We start from the raw sequence: 12,867 nt of genomic DNA, 5'->3' as shown, positions 1-12,867 counted from the left end.
TCCCTAATAGTTTTAACATTGAAAAGCCTTTCATTGTGCAATACAATCCTATAAATGTGAAGATAAATCAGAATGAATGTAATGGCAAGAGTATAGCAAATAAACTGTAACATAGGGTACATATAAAAATTTCAAGGACTTCAAGAAGCCCAAATGTGAAGGAATTGGACCGGTTAGATAGTTGTTTGTGAGAAAACTGTCTTAAACACCACTCTGAATACTTACATAGGAATAATCTAAAGTGCAAATTTGTACAGTTTCAAAGAAATTATAAGTATCTTTTGTATATGGGACTCTCACAACTCAATTTTTTTGGATGTCGTTTTGAGCGATTAATTGTACAGATTATTAGATACCAAAATTATCCCTTCAACAACCCCATCTTTCATACGATTGAATTGTTTACTTAGCAATCACTACATATGTGGATGATCAAAGCAGTGAAGAGGTACTATTGAATAAATGTAAAGGTAACATAGCATCCTTAGGCCATCATCATCACCGAGTGAAACAAGAATTTGGTGTATGAGACCCTCGTTATGCAAGCACAATGGGATTATTCATCTATATAACTTATATTATTCTGAGGTGTTATAATGTCCCTTATTGGGGTTAGGGTTATAACTTTACCAAATAAAATATCTCCTTTAAACCCGTTGAGCCTCAATTTAAGTCCACAACAACAGTTATTATGCTATTAATTGTTTGACATGAAGAGTTTGAATCTGATCTATTACTGTTCTGATCCCCTTTGCTTGTGTTTGCTGTCCTTAATAACCTTTGTCTGATTGGATGAGTGCTGCAGATGTTGATCCTATGGATGCTCTTTAAATGACTGCTTTATCTTCTTTTAATTCTGATTGCCTGATCGAATGCCTCTTACTCTTCTTCCCTTTTTAGATCTGCTTGTAACATGTTTACGCATCTGCAGTAATACTCAGCATTCTGCCTTTAGGGCGGATTAATATATCTTCATAAATCTGCCTCCTTATCTGCTCTTTACCTCTGCTCAAGCCTGCTATAGATGGAAGAGATATGCCATACACCACAATTAATATTACTTCTGCTATATAGATGGAATCTCAACCTTGTTCCGACCTGCTTTTGTCAGATTAACTCTTTCGATCTTATTCCCTTTCTGCCCTTGCGAGTGCTGATCCTGATTGACTTTTATAATCTGTCCTTTTTTATGCCTTTCCTCCATTGGGTCTTCCCTATTTTATATCTTTACAACCTTTTGGAAGCAGCTGTCCTTTTCCCAATGGACGTAACCCTTCTTAACCATGTCTCTTCAAATGACGTTTCTTCACCAAACCTCGCTCTTATCCACTTCTTAATCGCTGCCCTAATTAACTGCTGCTAACTACTGAGATCGCTGCCTTCTTATATTATTTTCTACTATTTCTAATTCATTTTTTCCTTGCCCCTAAACTTGAATGGTATATGTGCCCCTTTTCTAATTTTTATTTCACATGTGAAGTCGGCCAAAGCATGTTCTCTATATTGCCATGAGGTTGTGTGGGAGTCAACCCTTGCCAAAAGATAGTTGGCCAGATAGACCAGATTAATTTTGTAATTAGACTAAGTTAGGGATAAAGAATTTGACTACAGATAAGTGCAGTGAATTGCAAGGAGACTGAAATTGCTGTGTAATTTCAGCCTTGGGTGTCCTTGTAGCCTCAGCTTGTCCACAGAGACAATCGAGAAAAGTGGTGCAGAAGATAAGTAAGAAGCCATTTTTTAAACCATTTATCTGTTTTAGATTAAAATGAAACACAGCAAAAAACGAACAAGCTGTATGCAGATTTCCAAAAATAAAATTCACTTAAACCATGGCAAGTGACTTACCTCAAGATTCTGCACAAATTGTGTTGTACTGTCGACCATGCTGATGAGGAAGAATGGGCAGAATTTGCAGGAAAATTCTATGAAACCCTACAAAAGCAAAAATTTTATGAAAATGAGACGAACCAAAACCAATCTCCCTACAGCTGCTGCTTCAATCTATTCATAAGAAACAAAAAGTAGATCTAAAAATATGAGGGTTTTGGAGCTCGAGAAAGTTTTTCATACATGCAGATTTGATATGATTTTTTATAGCTGTAATATTTGGTCTGCCTCTTCTGTTCGCCACCATCATGCAGATTCATTAAGAGATTAGACATTTGGCGCCTCTTCAAGTCTGACACTATTTAATAGACAAGATTTTTACAGCCTTTTAAACTAAAATATTGGTTGCAAGTTAAAATTTCTTTTACGAGTGTGAGGCAAGGAATGTTTCAACTGCATGAGAGTTGTTTTCTCTAGCACCAGACAACATTCTTAGTAAGCTGCTATGCCAATCAGGAAAAAAAAATTCATGTTTGAGCTGTACGTCAACTACTCTACCATTGTGCCATTAATGTGATTGAAATAAACTTATATGAGTAAAATATTGTTTTCAGGCATGGTATACAGCGAGATTAAAATTGTTTTCTGGTGTGAGACAGGTTTATCAGTCATTTGTAGACTCACAAGTTCACTTAGAGAAGCCTATTGGCTAAAGATATATGCAGTTTTGAGAGTTCATATTTGTTCATGTTTGTTTTCAAATTTTCAACAGTGTGTGTAGTTGTGTGCTAAGAACTGCTGTTTGATTTAACTTTTGTATCTGTTTTCATATTTACAGCAGTATGTCTTTTGTAGATTATTAAGTTTAGGTGCACTCTTTTGATTGAAGTTTTCATTTGAAGTTACTTCACAGTTGTGAGTTTAAATTTCTAAGAGGATGATCTGCTAACCGTGGCCTAAAAATTTAGTATCTATTTGATTTCCACAGCAAAGTAGAGTTGTGGATAGTAAGAGTGTTGATGATGTAGCGGCGGGAGTCTCCTTGTCTCCTTAGCCGTCTACAAAATTAAATATATATATTAAGGGGGCTAACTTGTGAAAGCCGGTCACCCTTGTGAAAAGACATGTTATTTCATTAAGGGGCGACCCTTTGCGAAAGGGTGCCTCTCATACAAATAGAAGGAGCGACCTCATTCAAAAAGGAATCCATCGAATTCAAATGTAATTAAATAATACAATAGAAGAGCAGTTCGGCAATCAGAGCAGATTATTATCATTGAGTGAGCAGATCAATATATTAGAGGAGGTCGGATATAGTAGAAGAAGATCAGCATCTACAGCTGATCAAGGAAGTTGATAGCGCCTATTGTCTATGTGATTGTATCTAGAATGGTGTCATAATTACAGTCTCAGATAGGCATAGTGTATGACCTAATTGTAAAGCAGACTGCTGCTTCTCTATTTAATATATAAGTGATCTATTGTTGCTGGGTTTTTCTCCCTTGAGCAGGAGGGTTTTCCCACGGTATCTTGGTGTGTTCATTGTTCATTGTGTTGCTGTTTCAAATTGCTCTTAATCTGATCATAATAAAACAACATGGCATCAGAGCAGGTCGATTGCGGCAAAGGAGATTATGGTCAGAAAATCAAGCAAGCAGGTTCTAGAGATCCGATGAATCTTCACCTATTTCTTTACGGAGCCTCAAGAATCGGAATATTTTTTTCTTCTGTGCATCAACCTGAGCCTAAGTCAGGGAGATTTGATTGCTGCTGGTCTCATCTCTAGATCCCTATCTGCGCACTAGAGTTTGAACTGAGGAGCGCAGCTACATAGATCAAGGTATGGCAGCAGGTTGGGGCTACTTTTGGATTCGCAGACCTGAATTCTACTGAGATCTATATGGCTGCAGAGAGATTCAGACAGGACCCTTCTACAGGTGCTACCTGTTAGTCACATTGATCAACCAATACCCTGTGCTAGGAACCTGGGCAAGACATTATAGGAGAAGTCCATTGGCTGTAAGGAGGCAAGCAAGTTCAGCCTGCAAACTCGTTACCCAGGCTGAAGGCCACTTAATCGCTCCATCAAAGGGGTGTATCACCATCCTACTACCAGGTGCTTGGACTTTCCTTGCCTACATGGAGTCCTCAGATCGACAGAGCAGAGGATTTTGAGTTCGATCCAGATCACACCAAGCAGACAGAGATCTACATTCATAAAGCCTGTAGAGATAGAGGGCAACATAAGCAAGGTTTAGAGTTGCATTCAAATAAGTAATTGGTGATAAGAAAATGAGCAAAATCAGAACCTCTTTAGAAGGGATTAATCCATCTAGATTAACAGCTGTCACAGCCCTATCTAGTCACTGCTTATACCTGGATTCATCATTGAATTGGAGAGCGCTCTCACTGCTGTAAAAGAGCTCAGACCTGTAAGTATTCAATACTGTCGTAAACCTTAAGTCTGTCTATGATCATTTATCACTCAGATGCAAAAAACCGTCACTCATCCATTTTGGAGACCTGCTACATCTGCATGAGTAATACTGGAGGCTTATGCATCTGTTGGAAGATCATATGAAGATTTAGGAGCTAAATGTGAGCCTTCTTCCTAGTGGCATATTCAATCTGTAAGTCGCTGTTCAGCATTTTTTAGTCTTGGCACATTATACCAGGCATGGTAAAATCAGGTCTGGAAGCTAATACTGGGTGTGGGGGTTCATCCTTGGAAGTCGTGTATCATTGAGACCCTTGGCATGAGTTCCAACACTCAGAAAGGCTTTGACATGTCTCAGACTTGAAGGGCGATGTTTCTGGACTAAGTGTCTCAATCTCTGTGAATGAAAAGATAAGACACAGTTTCAGGACTAATTCCATGGGTACTGGCAATAAAGAGATAAGTATTTTTATCATTGAATAATGTTCATGAATCCTTTATGAAGTTATTAATTCATGCATTAGAATAATGAATCATGTATAGTATTTCTATTCGGGATAGTTTGATTCTATGAACACTATTAGTAATCTATTTTAAATGTCTTCAAAACGGACTGAGGAGCATAAGGATGATGAGAAATTGCATTCAAGGGAGGAAGATTTTGATGCATCCGGTGAGCTGAAGAATGGAGTCACAGCTTTCTGCCTTGGACTGAGTTGGCAACACATAATTGGAGACATCTCTCGATGAGGAAGAACCTATTCAGGTTGACCTTTGCAATTAGTTTCTTCGAAGAGGAGGAATTAGCTTTCAGAGGGAGTCTGACAAACCAAACAAAGGCAACCTTGGACGAGGAGGTCAGGAGGTTGATACAAGAACTTGGGCTTCAAATATCTGGTCTAGTATCAACTTGGTGTAGCAGGAAGCAGTCTTCAGTGGCACTGAGCACTGCAGAGGCAGAGTATATTGCAGCTCGAGAAGTAGTGTGGCTTCAAAAGCTCCTTGCAGAATTGGTTGGGCAATCATTGGAGCTGACTGTAATTCATTGTGATAATCAAGTTGTGTGAAGCTATCTACCAATCTTGTGTTTTAACAAATCAAAGCATGTGGAAATCAAATATCACTATAATAGAGATATGGTGCAAAGGAATGCTATTCAGTTGAGGTACATTAGCATTGATGATCAGACGGCCGATATTCTCACCAAGCCTCTTGCCAAAGTTGTTAGTTTTTAGTGATCAGATTAACAATTAATGAGCAGAAAACAAAATGCACAGAAAGAAGAACACACAACACAAATATACCCTGGGAAAACCTCCCTCTTGGAGGAAAAACCCAGCAACTAATGTCTCAGATCTGCCTTAGATTAATCACAGAAATAGGTTACAACTTTGCCCAGCTAGGGCACAAACATAAGTGACACAACTTATCTGATCCTGGGACCTGAGATCATACTTGAAGAAGTCTCCAAAATGCAGGTACTACTGCCTGGAGCAGGTTCAGCAGCCTCAAAACAGCCTAGGGTGATGTTCGCTCAGCTGGTAATGAAGTTCGGCCAGCTAAGAAGAGATTCGCTAGGGCTTAGATTGAGATCGCAGACCTTCAAATATATATTTGCTTGATCTTCAATATATTCGCTGATGTATCAGAGTTATTCGCTGTTGTAGAATAAATACTAATTTCTGTTATGAGGAGTCAACTTGCCTTCAATATATATATATGAGTACATTGCCTTAACTTTACTAGGTTGGCCATCTCCAAGTTGCTGCCAAAATACAAACACATATTTTCATTTTACAAGTTTCATTAATCTTGAGTGTCCAATTGAGCCCAGCCCTAAATCAAGTTACACAATATCCCAAATAGGCCCATACACAATAAATTTTTAAGGCCGAAGGCTACATTAAAAATTTACCAAGCTAGGTTGGCCCAATCAAGGGATGCGACCTAGCTAAATTTTCAGCAAAAGTCAACGTATTCGAGTCAAGCTTGGAGTTGTGGAGAATGAAGCCCTTGTTGAGAGGGAGTCTCAGCATCAATGATTTCATGAGACATACTTTAATGCATTCTTCTCTGTGAGGGGGAAGTTTGAGGTGTAAGCCCTTGTTAATGCATTCTTCTTTGTGAGGGAGAAGTTTGAAGTGCAAGCCCTTGTTAATGCATTCTTCTCTGTGAGGGAGAAGTTTGAGGTGAAAGCCCTTGTTCCACCCTCTGGGAGTAGCCATGGTGGATGTCATGTTGAGAGACTCCATGAATTAGCACTTGTGTTTATTCACCCTCTGGGAGTAGCCATGGTGAACGTCATGATGAGATGACGACATCACGTTGAGTAATTCTATGATGAGCACTTGTGTTCATTTTCTTTTCCATACATGGGAGTAGCCATGATGGACCCACCCTCTGGGAGTAGCCATGGTGGATGTCACTATATTATTAACAAGGATTCCTCCCTATCTAAGAGGGAGTGTTGATGATGTAGTGGCGGGAGTCTCCTTGTCTCCTTAGCCATCTATTAAATATATATATTAAGGGGGCTAACTTGTGAAAGTCGGCCACCCTTGAGAAAAGACATGTTATTTCATTAAGGGGCGACCCTTTGCGAAAGGGTGCCTCTCTCATACAAATAGAAGGAGCGATCTCATTCAGAAAGGAATCCATCGGATTCAAATGTAATTAAATAATACAATAGCAGAGCAGTTCGGCAATCAGAGCAGATTATTATCATTGAGCAAGTAGATCAATATATTAGAGGAGATCGGATATAGTAGAAGAAGATCAGCATCTACAGCTGATCAAGGAAGTTGATAGCGCCTATTGTCTATGTGATTGTATCTAGAATGGTGTCATAATTACAGTCTCGGATCGGTCTAGTGTATGACCTAATTGTAAAGCAGATTGCTGCTTCTCTATTTAATAAATAGGTGATCTATTGTTGCTAGGTTTTTTCTCCCTCGAGCAGGAGGGTTTTCCCAGGGTATCTTGGTGTGTTCATTGTTCATTGTGTTGCTGTTTCATCTTGCTCTTAATCTGATCATAATAAAACAACAAAGAGTGGATCTTCAGAACTGCTAGATGGATGTTGCAAATACTATATACTGTGAAAGGTTTTCTGGATGAAACTTCATGATAGTATTTTTCCCTAGTGAGAATATTTCATTAAAACTATGCACTGGTAAAATCAACTAAATATAGCTATTAGATTACCAAAATTTATTGGTAGAGACAATAACCAATGCATCTGATTTTCAAAGGATAACCTTTAATTGCCAACGCCATTTCCCAATATGCATCTTATAAGGATGACATGGCTGGAAAGCATCAACCTTTTGCTCAAGGGCGTCCATTATTGAGAACTTCTACCAACAAGTAACTAGAAGATGCTTGATGGCATACTGTCAGTTGTGTTGGCAGGTAACAGTTTGCACAGATAGACTATAATTCTGCCATGATTGAACTGCTTATCACTATGCCTTTGTATCCTTAAATAATATTTCAGTGTTATAAGTCAATAGGATTGGACCTCACAAAAGTATGCAAAATGGAAGTCGATATAAGGTGAGATATCCTTTTTAAATTCAACATATTGTTTTAAAATGTGATGACATGAGCTTTCCAATTTTGACAGCAAACCTAACTTCTATGCCATGAAACCGCTTTTATGGCACCAGTTTGTTTGCATGAAGATCCATGACGTCAAGGTGAAGCTGTATTCCTGAGATAGATGTGTTTAAGTTCTTTATAAAAAAATGTAATGTAACAGAATGGTAGGGCTATGAAATATCATTGGATTTTCAATACAGGATTTTTGTGGGGTTTTATTTTATCTTCAGTTCTATTGATTGCCTGCAGTTACATGTCTAGGTGTGAGTCTAAATTGGGAATCTATTTATCTGGAAAGATGCGCATTTTTGTAGGATGAGGTTAATCTATTTTGTTGTTGGAATAGTTGTTTTCCTAGTGTTTTGTATAATATCTTTTAGACGATTAGAGCAGACAAAAAGAGCAGGATATTGGTACCTGTGCAGGCATATAGTTTGTTGAGTGTAGAGTCATAGAAAACGAATCAGGCCGCTGTTTCTTTTACCAACTTGTATTAAAAACCTCTGTTCTGTCTGGTCTGTTTCTTATGATTGGAAAATTGGGCGAAATTCTGTTTGGTTTTTTAAGTTTAGTATTCTATATTATAAAAATACATATTTCATTAATGCTTTATCGCTATTCTGCTATGCCATTTCATTTTGAACCTTTAAATAATATTTTATTCCTGGTTCTGGTATTATATCAATGCCTCCAACACTAGCATTAAATTTTGAGAAGAGCATGAAAGTGAGTGTGGATAGTGAAGTACTGTCATCTAGAAGAATGTTAAGGGAGACCCCGTGATGTTTTTGACTATTTGAGTCATCTATATCAATGAAATTTGAAAATCAATAGCAATGGTAAAATATTGGAGTCATCTGATGCTTCTCTATACTGTCTGGCCTGGTAGCTTATAATTGCAAATGTAGGTAACTGATTGCATATTTTATTTTAAAAATTCATTTATCTATATCATTATTAGTATAGTTTATTAGTACAATCTGTTCATTCTTTCTAAGGCTTATCAATGATTTTGATGCATTTTATTTAAGCTTCAGAGAAACTTTTATTCTTGGCTTTGCTATTAGGCCAATACTTGAAAACACACACATTAAAGAACGTTAAAGAGCCTTGAATTGAGTGTTGACTAATGAAATACTATTATACAGAAGAATGATATGGGAGACCCTTTGAACAATTTGGGTACTCGATATTTTTAGAAGTTTGGCAACCAATAGAAATGGCAAACTAGGTCAAAACCGAATTGGCAAGTTTATTTGATCACTAAATGAATTTGAATTCCAACAAAGCTGAAAGACTTTGAGTTGTTTATCAAATCTGAAGATCTTATGCTTTTGTGAATGAATTACTAGACTTTTCTGCCTTGCTGGCGGATGGATTCTTGAACACAAATTCTCTAATTTTAAAGATCTAAACTTGGAGCTTATGAGATCAAGGCAAGCTACAAGTTTCAATATTTCATATTAAAATTAAAGCCGAAGGCTTCTTCCTCAACTTTGTGAAGTCCAAGGCAAACCCGAACATGGTAATGGATTAGCATTAAGTGGTTATGCCTGTTGTGGATGGACTCGGAGCTGAATGGTTGGGATGATAGTTTGAGAGTGGCTATATCGCGAGTCATGGGTCAAAAGAGAAGTTAACTCTTCAATGTGGACCACTGTTCGGGAAGGGGATAGACTATAATTTATTAATGTACACATAGTATTCATGTACCCTGTTACTGTATGAATTTAAACTTTAAAAAAATAAAATTCTTTCAAGATAATCTGATTGGAAAATGGATAGCTTAGGGAAACCAACTAGCTTTGTCACATAATCTTCACAAACTCATCCCCATACATCTTGCTCTTAAGATGACACAATTAGCTTAGAAGCTAACTGAAACACAGTTGCAGAAATCAGATTGCCAAAGCATAGAAGAGACAGATTTGCTCTGAGTCAACAATACCGTCCTCAAAGGAATCAACAACACCAGCAGCCGCAACATCAGACACTTGTGAACCATTAGAAGTGAGCAGATTTGGAGGAGACCTGACATCTGGATATTTTTATGTGCTTGAAGTGGAGATTTTTGTGTGACCAAGAATAAATAAATCTCTGGCACATGGAAATAACAAACTTCTTCCTCCAAAGCTTTTTTTGAATTCTCAGAAATCCAAGAATGTAATTCACTCAGTTTCAACCATACCTCGGTGAATCTACAAATCAATGCATGAAGTCTTCCCTATCGCCAACCAATTCCTTTAGATAAATTTCTTGAATGGATGTGGACTGGCATACCCATATGACAGAACCACGGTATGTGTGGTCACTCTTCCCAGCATAAGGATCAGTGAAATTGTATGGAATAGAATCCTTTCTGCCAGCGTCGGACCCAATCACACCATGAATCGTGCCTTGTAAATGAGCCCTTGGGTAGTGGTCACGTCGAGATTTAAATGCCTGCATGCGGTCCTAGAATAGCCTTCCATTAATTTGATTCGTATCCACATAATCCTTAAAGCCACCTTCAAAATTTGTAGAACCTGCATTGTAGAGTACAAAGGTACGAGAAATACCTATTTTGCGAGCTATTAGAAGAGAGAAGGAATGCACTGTTATTGGCATGTGCAGGGGGCCACATGGGTTTGCCAGAAAAACTAGTGCCAGATCAGATAGTGCCCGCAAAATGTATCTCGATGCCATTATAGTTGTCTGAAACCAAATCGAAAGAGGTGAAAGCTTGAGACCTTCCAATGCCCTGAGAGCCATCGGCCATCTTGTACGTACCATCATCACCGTGAAGAGCAATAGGGGAGCAATTTAGAGTAAAGCAGGTCATTGCAGAATCTATTTGTGTATTTATGTATAATTTAAATATTATCTCTCCTATTTCCATTGCCTCTCTATAGTTATCCCTTTTTTAATGAGTCTATAGTTTCCTCCATATGTATTATTATCTAATTTTCATATTTACAAACTCTTTCTCATTCCCATTTTTTAAACCTTTTCTAAAATGTCCCCATCTTTGGAAAAAGTGATTTGTAAACAATTAGCCTATTTTACAAATTCTTTTGAAGGTTAATTGGTGAATTGGGGTATATCCAAAGTTCTTGAGAACACAAGATTAGTTTTGTAGAGTTGTTGTTGGTAGCGAGTTTAGTTAGATTTGGTAAATCTTGTGATGTTTTTAGAGTTGATTTTTGAGTTTTGGGAAACTTTTCAATTTTTTTTAATATTTAGTAAATCATCAAGTTGTATCTAATCATCATCCAAGTCTTGAGCATCATATTGATATATTGTAATGTTTTCTGTAAATTATTAAGTTAATAATAAATTATTAGTCTAAATTTTGTAATGTTGGAATTATTAAAAAATATATCTTAATGTAATATCTCATCAAAAAGATGTTAATTTGTAGTTAATTTGAACACCTATGCTTGGGTATTTGTATGAAATTATAGAAGGGATTGTATAAACAAGCATTACATATGCTTATAGATATTATTTATGGGAGTTTAATTGATACTAATTAAAGAAAAATGAAGAAAAAAAAATTGTGATTATAATTACTAATATATAAAGTGGAACTAGAATTCTTTTATAAAGAATATAAATTCATATGACTTTTATAGAATCCCAATTTATGATACTATTCATGTGAGTTTAATTAATTTACTAATTAACGAAAAATGAAGGAAAAAAAATTGTGATTATAATTTATAATATATAAAGTGGAACTAGAATTCTTTTGTAAAGAATATAAATTCATATGACTTTTATAAAATCCCAATTTACTCCATAATTTTTTTTTATCTCCATTCATTCCATGTTGGGTAACTATGTGCTACTATTGTTTAAGTTTCAATGACAATAATCTTAGAAATGTGAAGGACCAATGTTTGTTTTTATAATTTTGTGATCTCTTCAATGAAACTCAAATTTTTAATAAAAAATATAAATACATATGAATTTATATATGATCTACGTTGAGTGTCTGGTATATGATCTTCATTCTATATAGAACACAATTTGTATTGATTTGAATCTCCTATCTCATCATATGTTTTTTGGTAAATTCTATTTTATGAATCAAATGTTTGATTTATAATATTTATTCAAAAGGGAGGTTGTCTTTTTATTGACTAAAGTATCTTTATTCTTGAACAAAAAATTTAAAATTCAAAGTAAAAACTCTAAGAATACTACTTAATTCAAGATATAAGGCATGGATAAATAACTAGATTTGAGCTTGTTTTGTAACCTAAAGTAACACAAGCATCCTTGCTTCATTATTTGTTCTATGATCCAAACCTTTCAGAGTGACTCTAATCAAGATTCTTTCATAATCTCACAATACAACCTATTGCAAAGCCACGTGCATATTTTTTATAAAATTGAAGGGGAATATTCCAACCAACTCCATAAATATAGTTTTAAATTAAAAATATATTTTTATCAATTTGTTTTAATTAGAAAGTTATAATTTGATTAGATAAATGAGGATAAGATCCCAAACACTTCTACACAATAGCCTTCAAGGTGGCACAAAGGGATCTCACAAGCAGTGAGATGACCAAAAAATAAAAAAACTAGATGCTAACAAGAACCAACGTGTTGTTTGATGGAACATACGAGACACAAATAATTCATCTTGAATAGAACTTGTAGGTTTTCAAAAGGACCTTGAAACCTTAAACTAGAAACACCTTAAACTGGAGAGAAGACAACAAAGGAGAAAGTTAAAATTCCAAAACCCAGTCACCTTGAGCTATTAAGAGCACAACCAAAGAAAGGGTAAGAAAAACAATGGGTTTTGAAAGAAACCACTGAACCTTCTAATATCGAGAACACTTTGAATTGAGGAAGATTCAACCAAAGAATAAACTAAAATAGACAAAACTAGCGGTTTTAAAAGGCACCCCAAATATTTTTCCAAAAGAAATACCAAGAACAAAGCCATTCACAAAAAGGGGAAGGGACAATAAAGAACCCATAAACATTAGAGAGAAAACCATCTA

General features: G+C 36.1%; 1 long non-coding RNA gene across 1 annotated transcript; it reads right to left on the bottom strand.

Moving 5' to 3' along the window:
- Window positions 1-429: 429 nt before the first annotated feature.
- On the bottom strand, window positions 430-10,687 carry LOC131063841 (uncharacterized). Its single transcript, XR_009111170.2, has 2 exons — window positions 10,056-10,687; window positions 430-1,935 (listed from the first exon to the last, which is right to left on the bottom strand). It is a non-coding gene; the product is annotated as an uncharacterized LOC131063841 (long non-coding RNA).
- Between the last annotated feature and the right edge of the window lie 2,180 nt (window positions 10,688-12,867).

The sequence above is a fragment of the Cryptomeria japonica genome, chromosome 10, assembly GCF_030272615.1.
Source record: "Cryptomeria japonica chromosome 10, Sugi_1.0, whole genome shotgun sequence".
Lineage (NCBI taxonomy): Eukaryota > Viridiplantae > Streptophyta > Pinopsida > Cupressales > Cupressaceae > Cryptomeria > Cryptomeria japonica.
The sequence above is the reverse complement of the archived record's forward strand: the minus strand, read 5'-3'. Positions and strand labels throughout refer to the sequence as shown.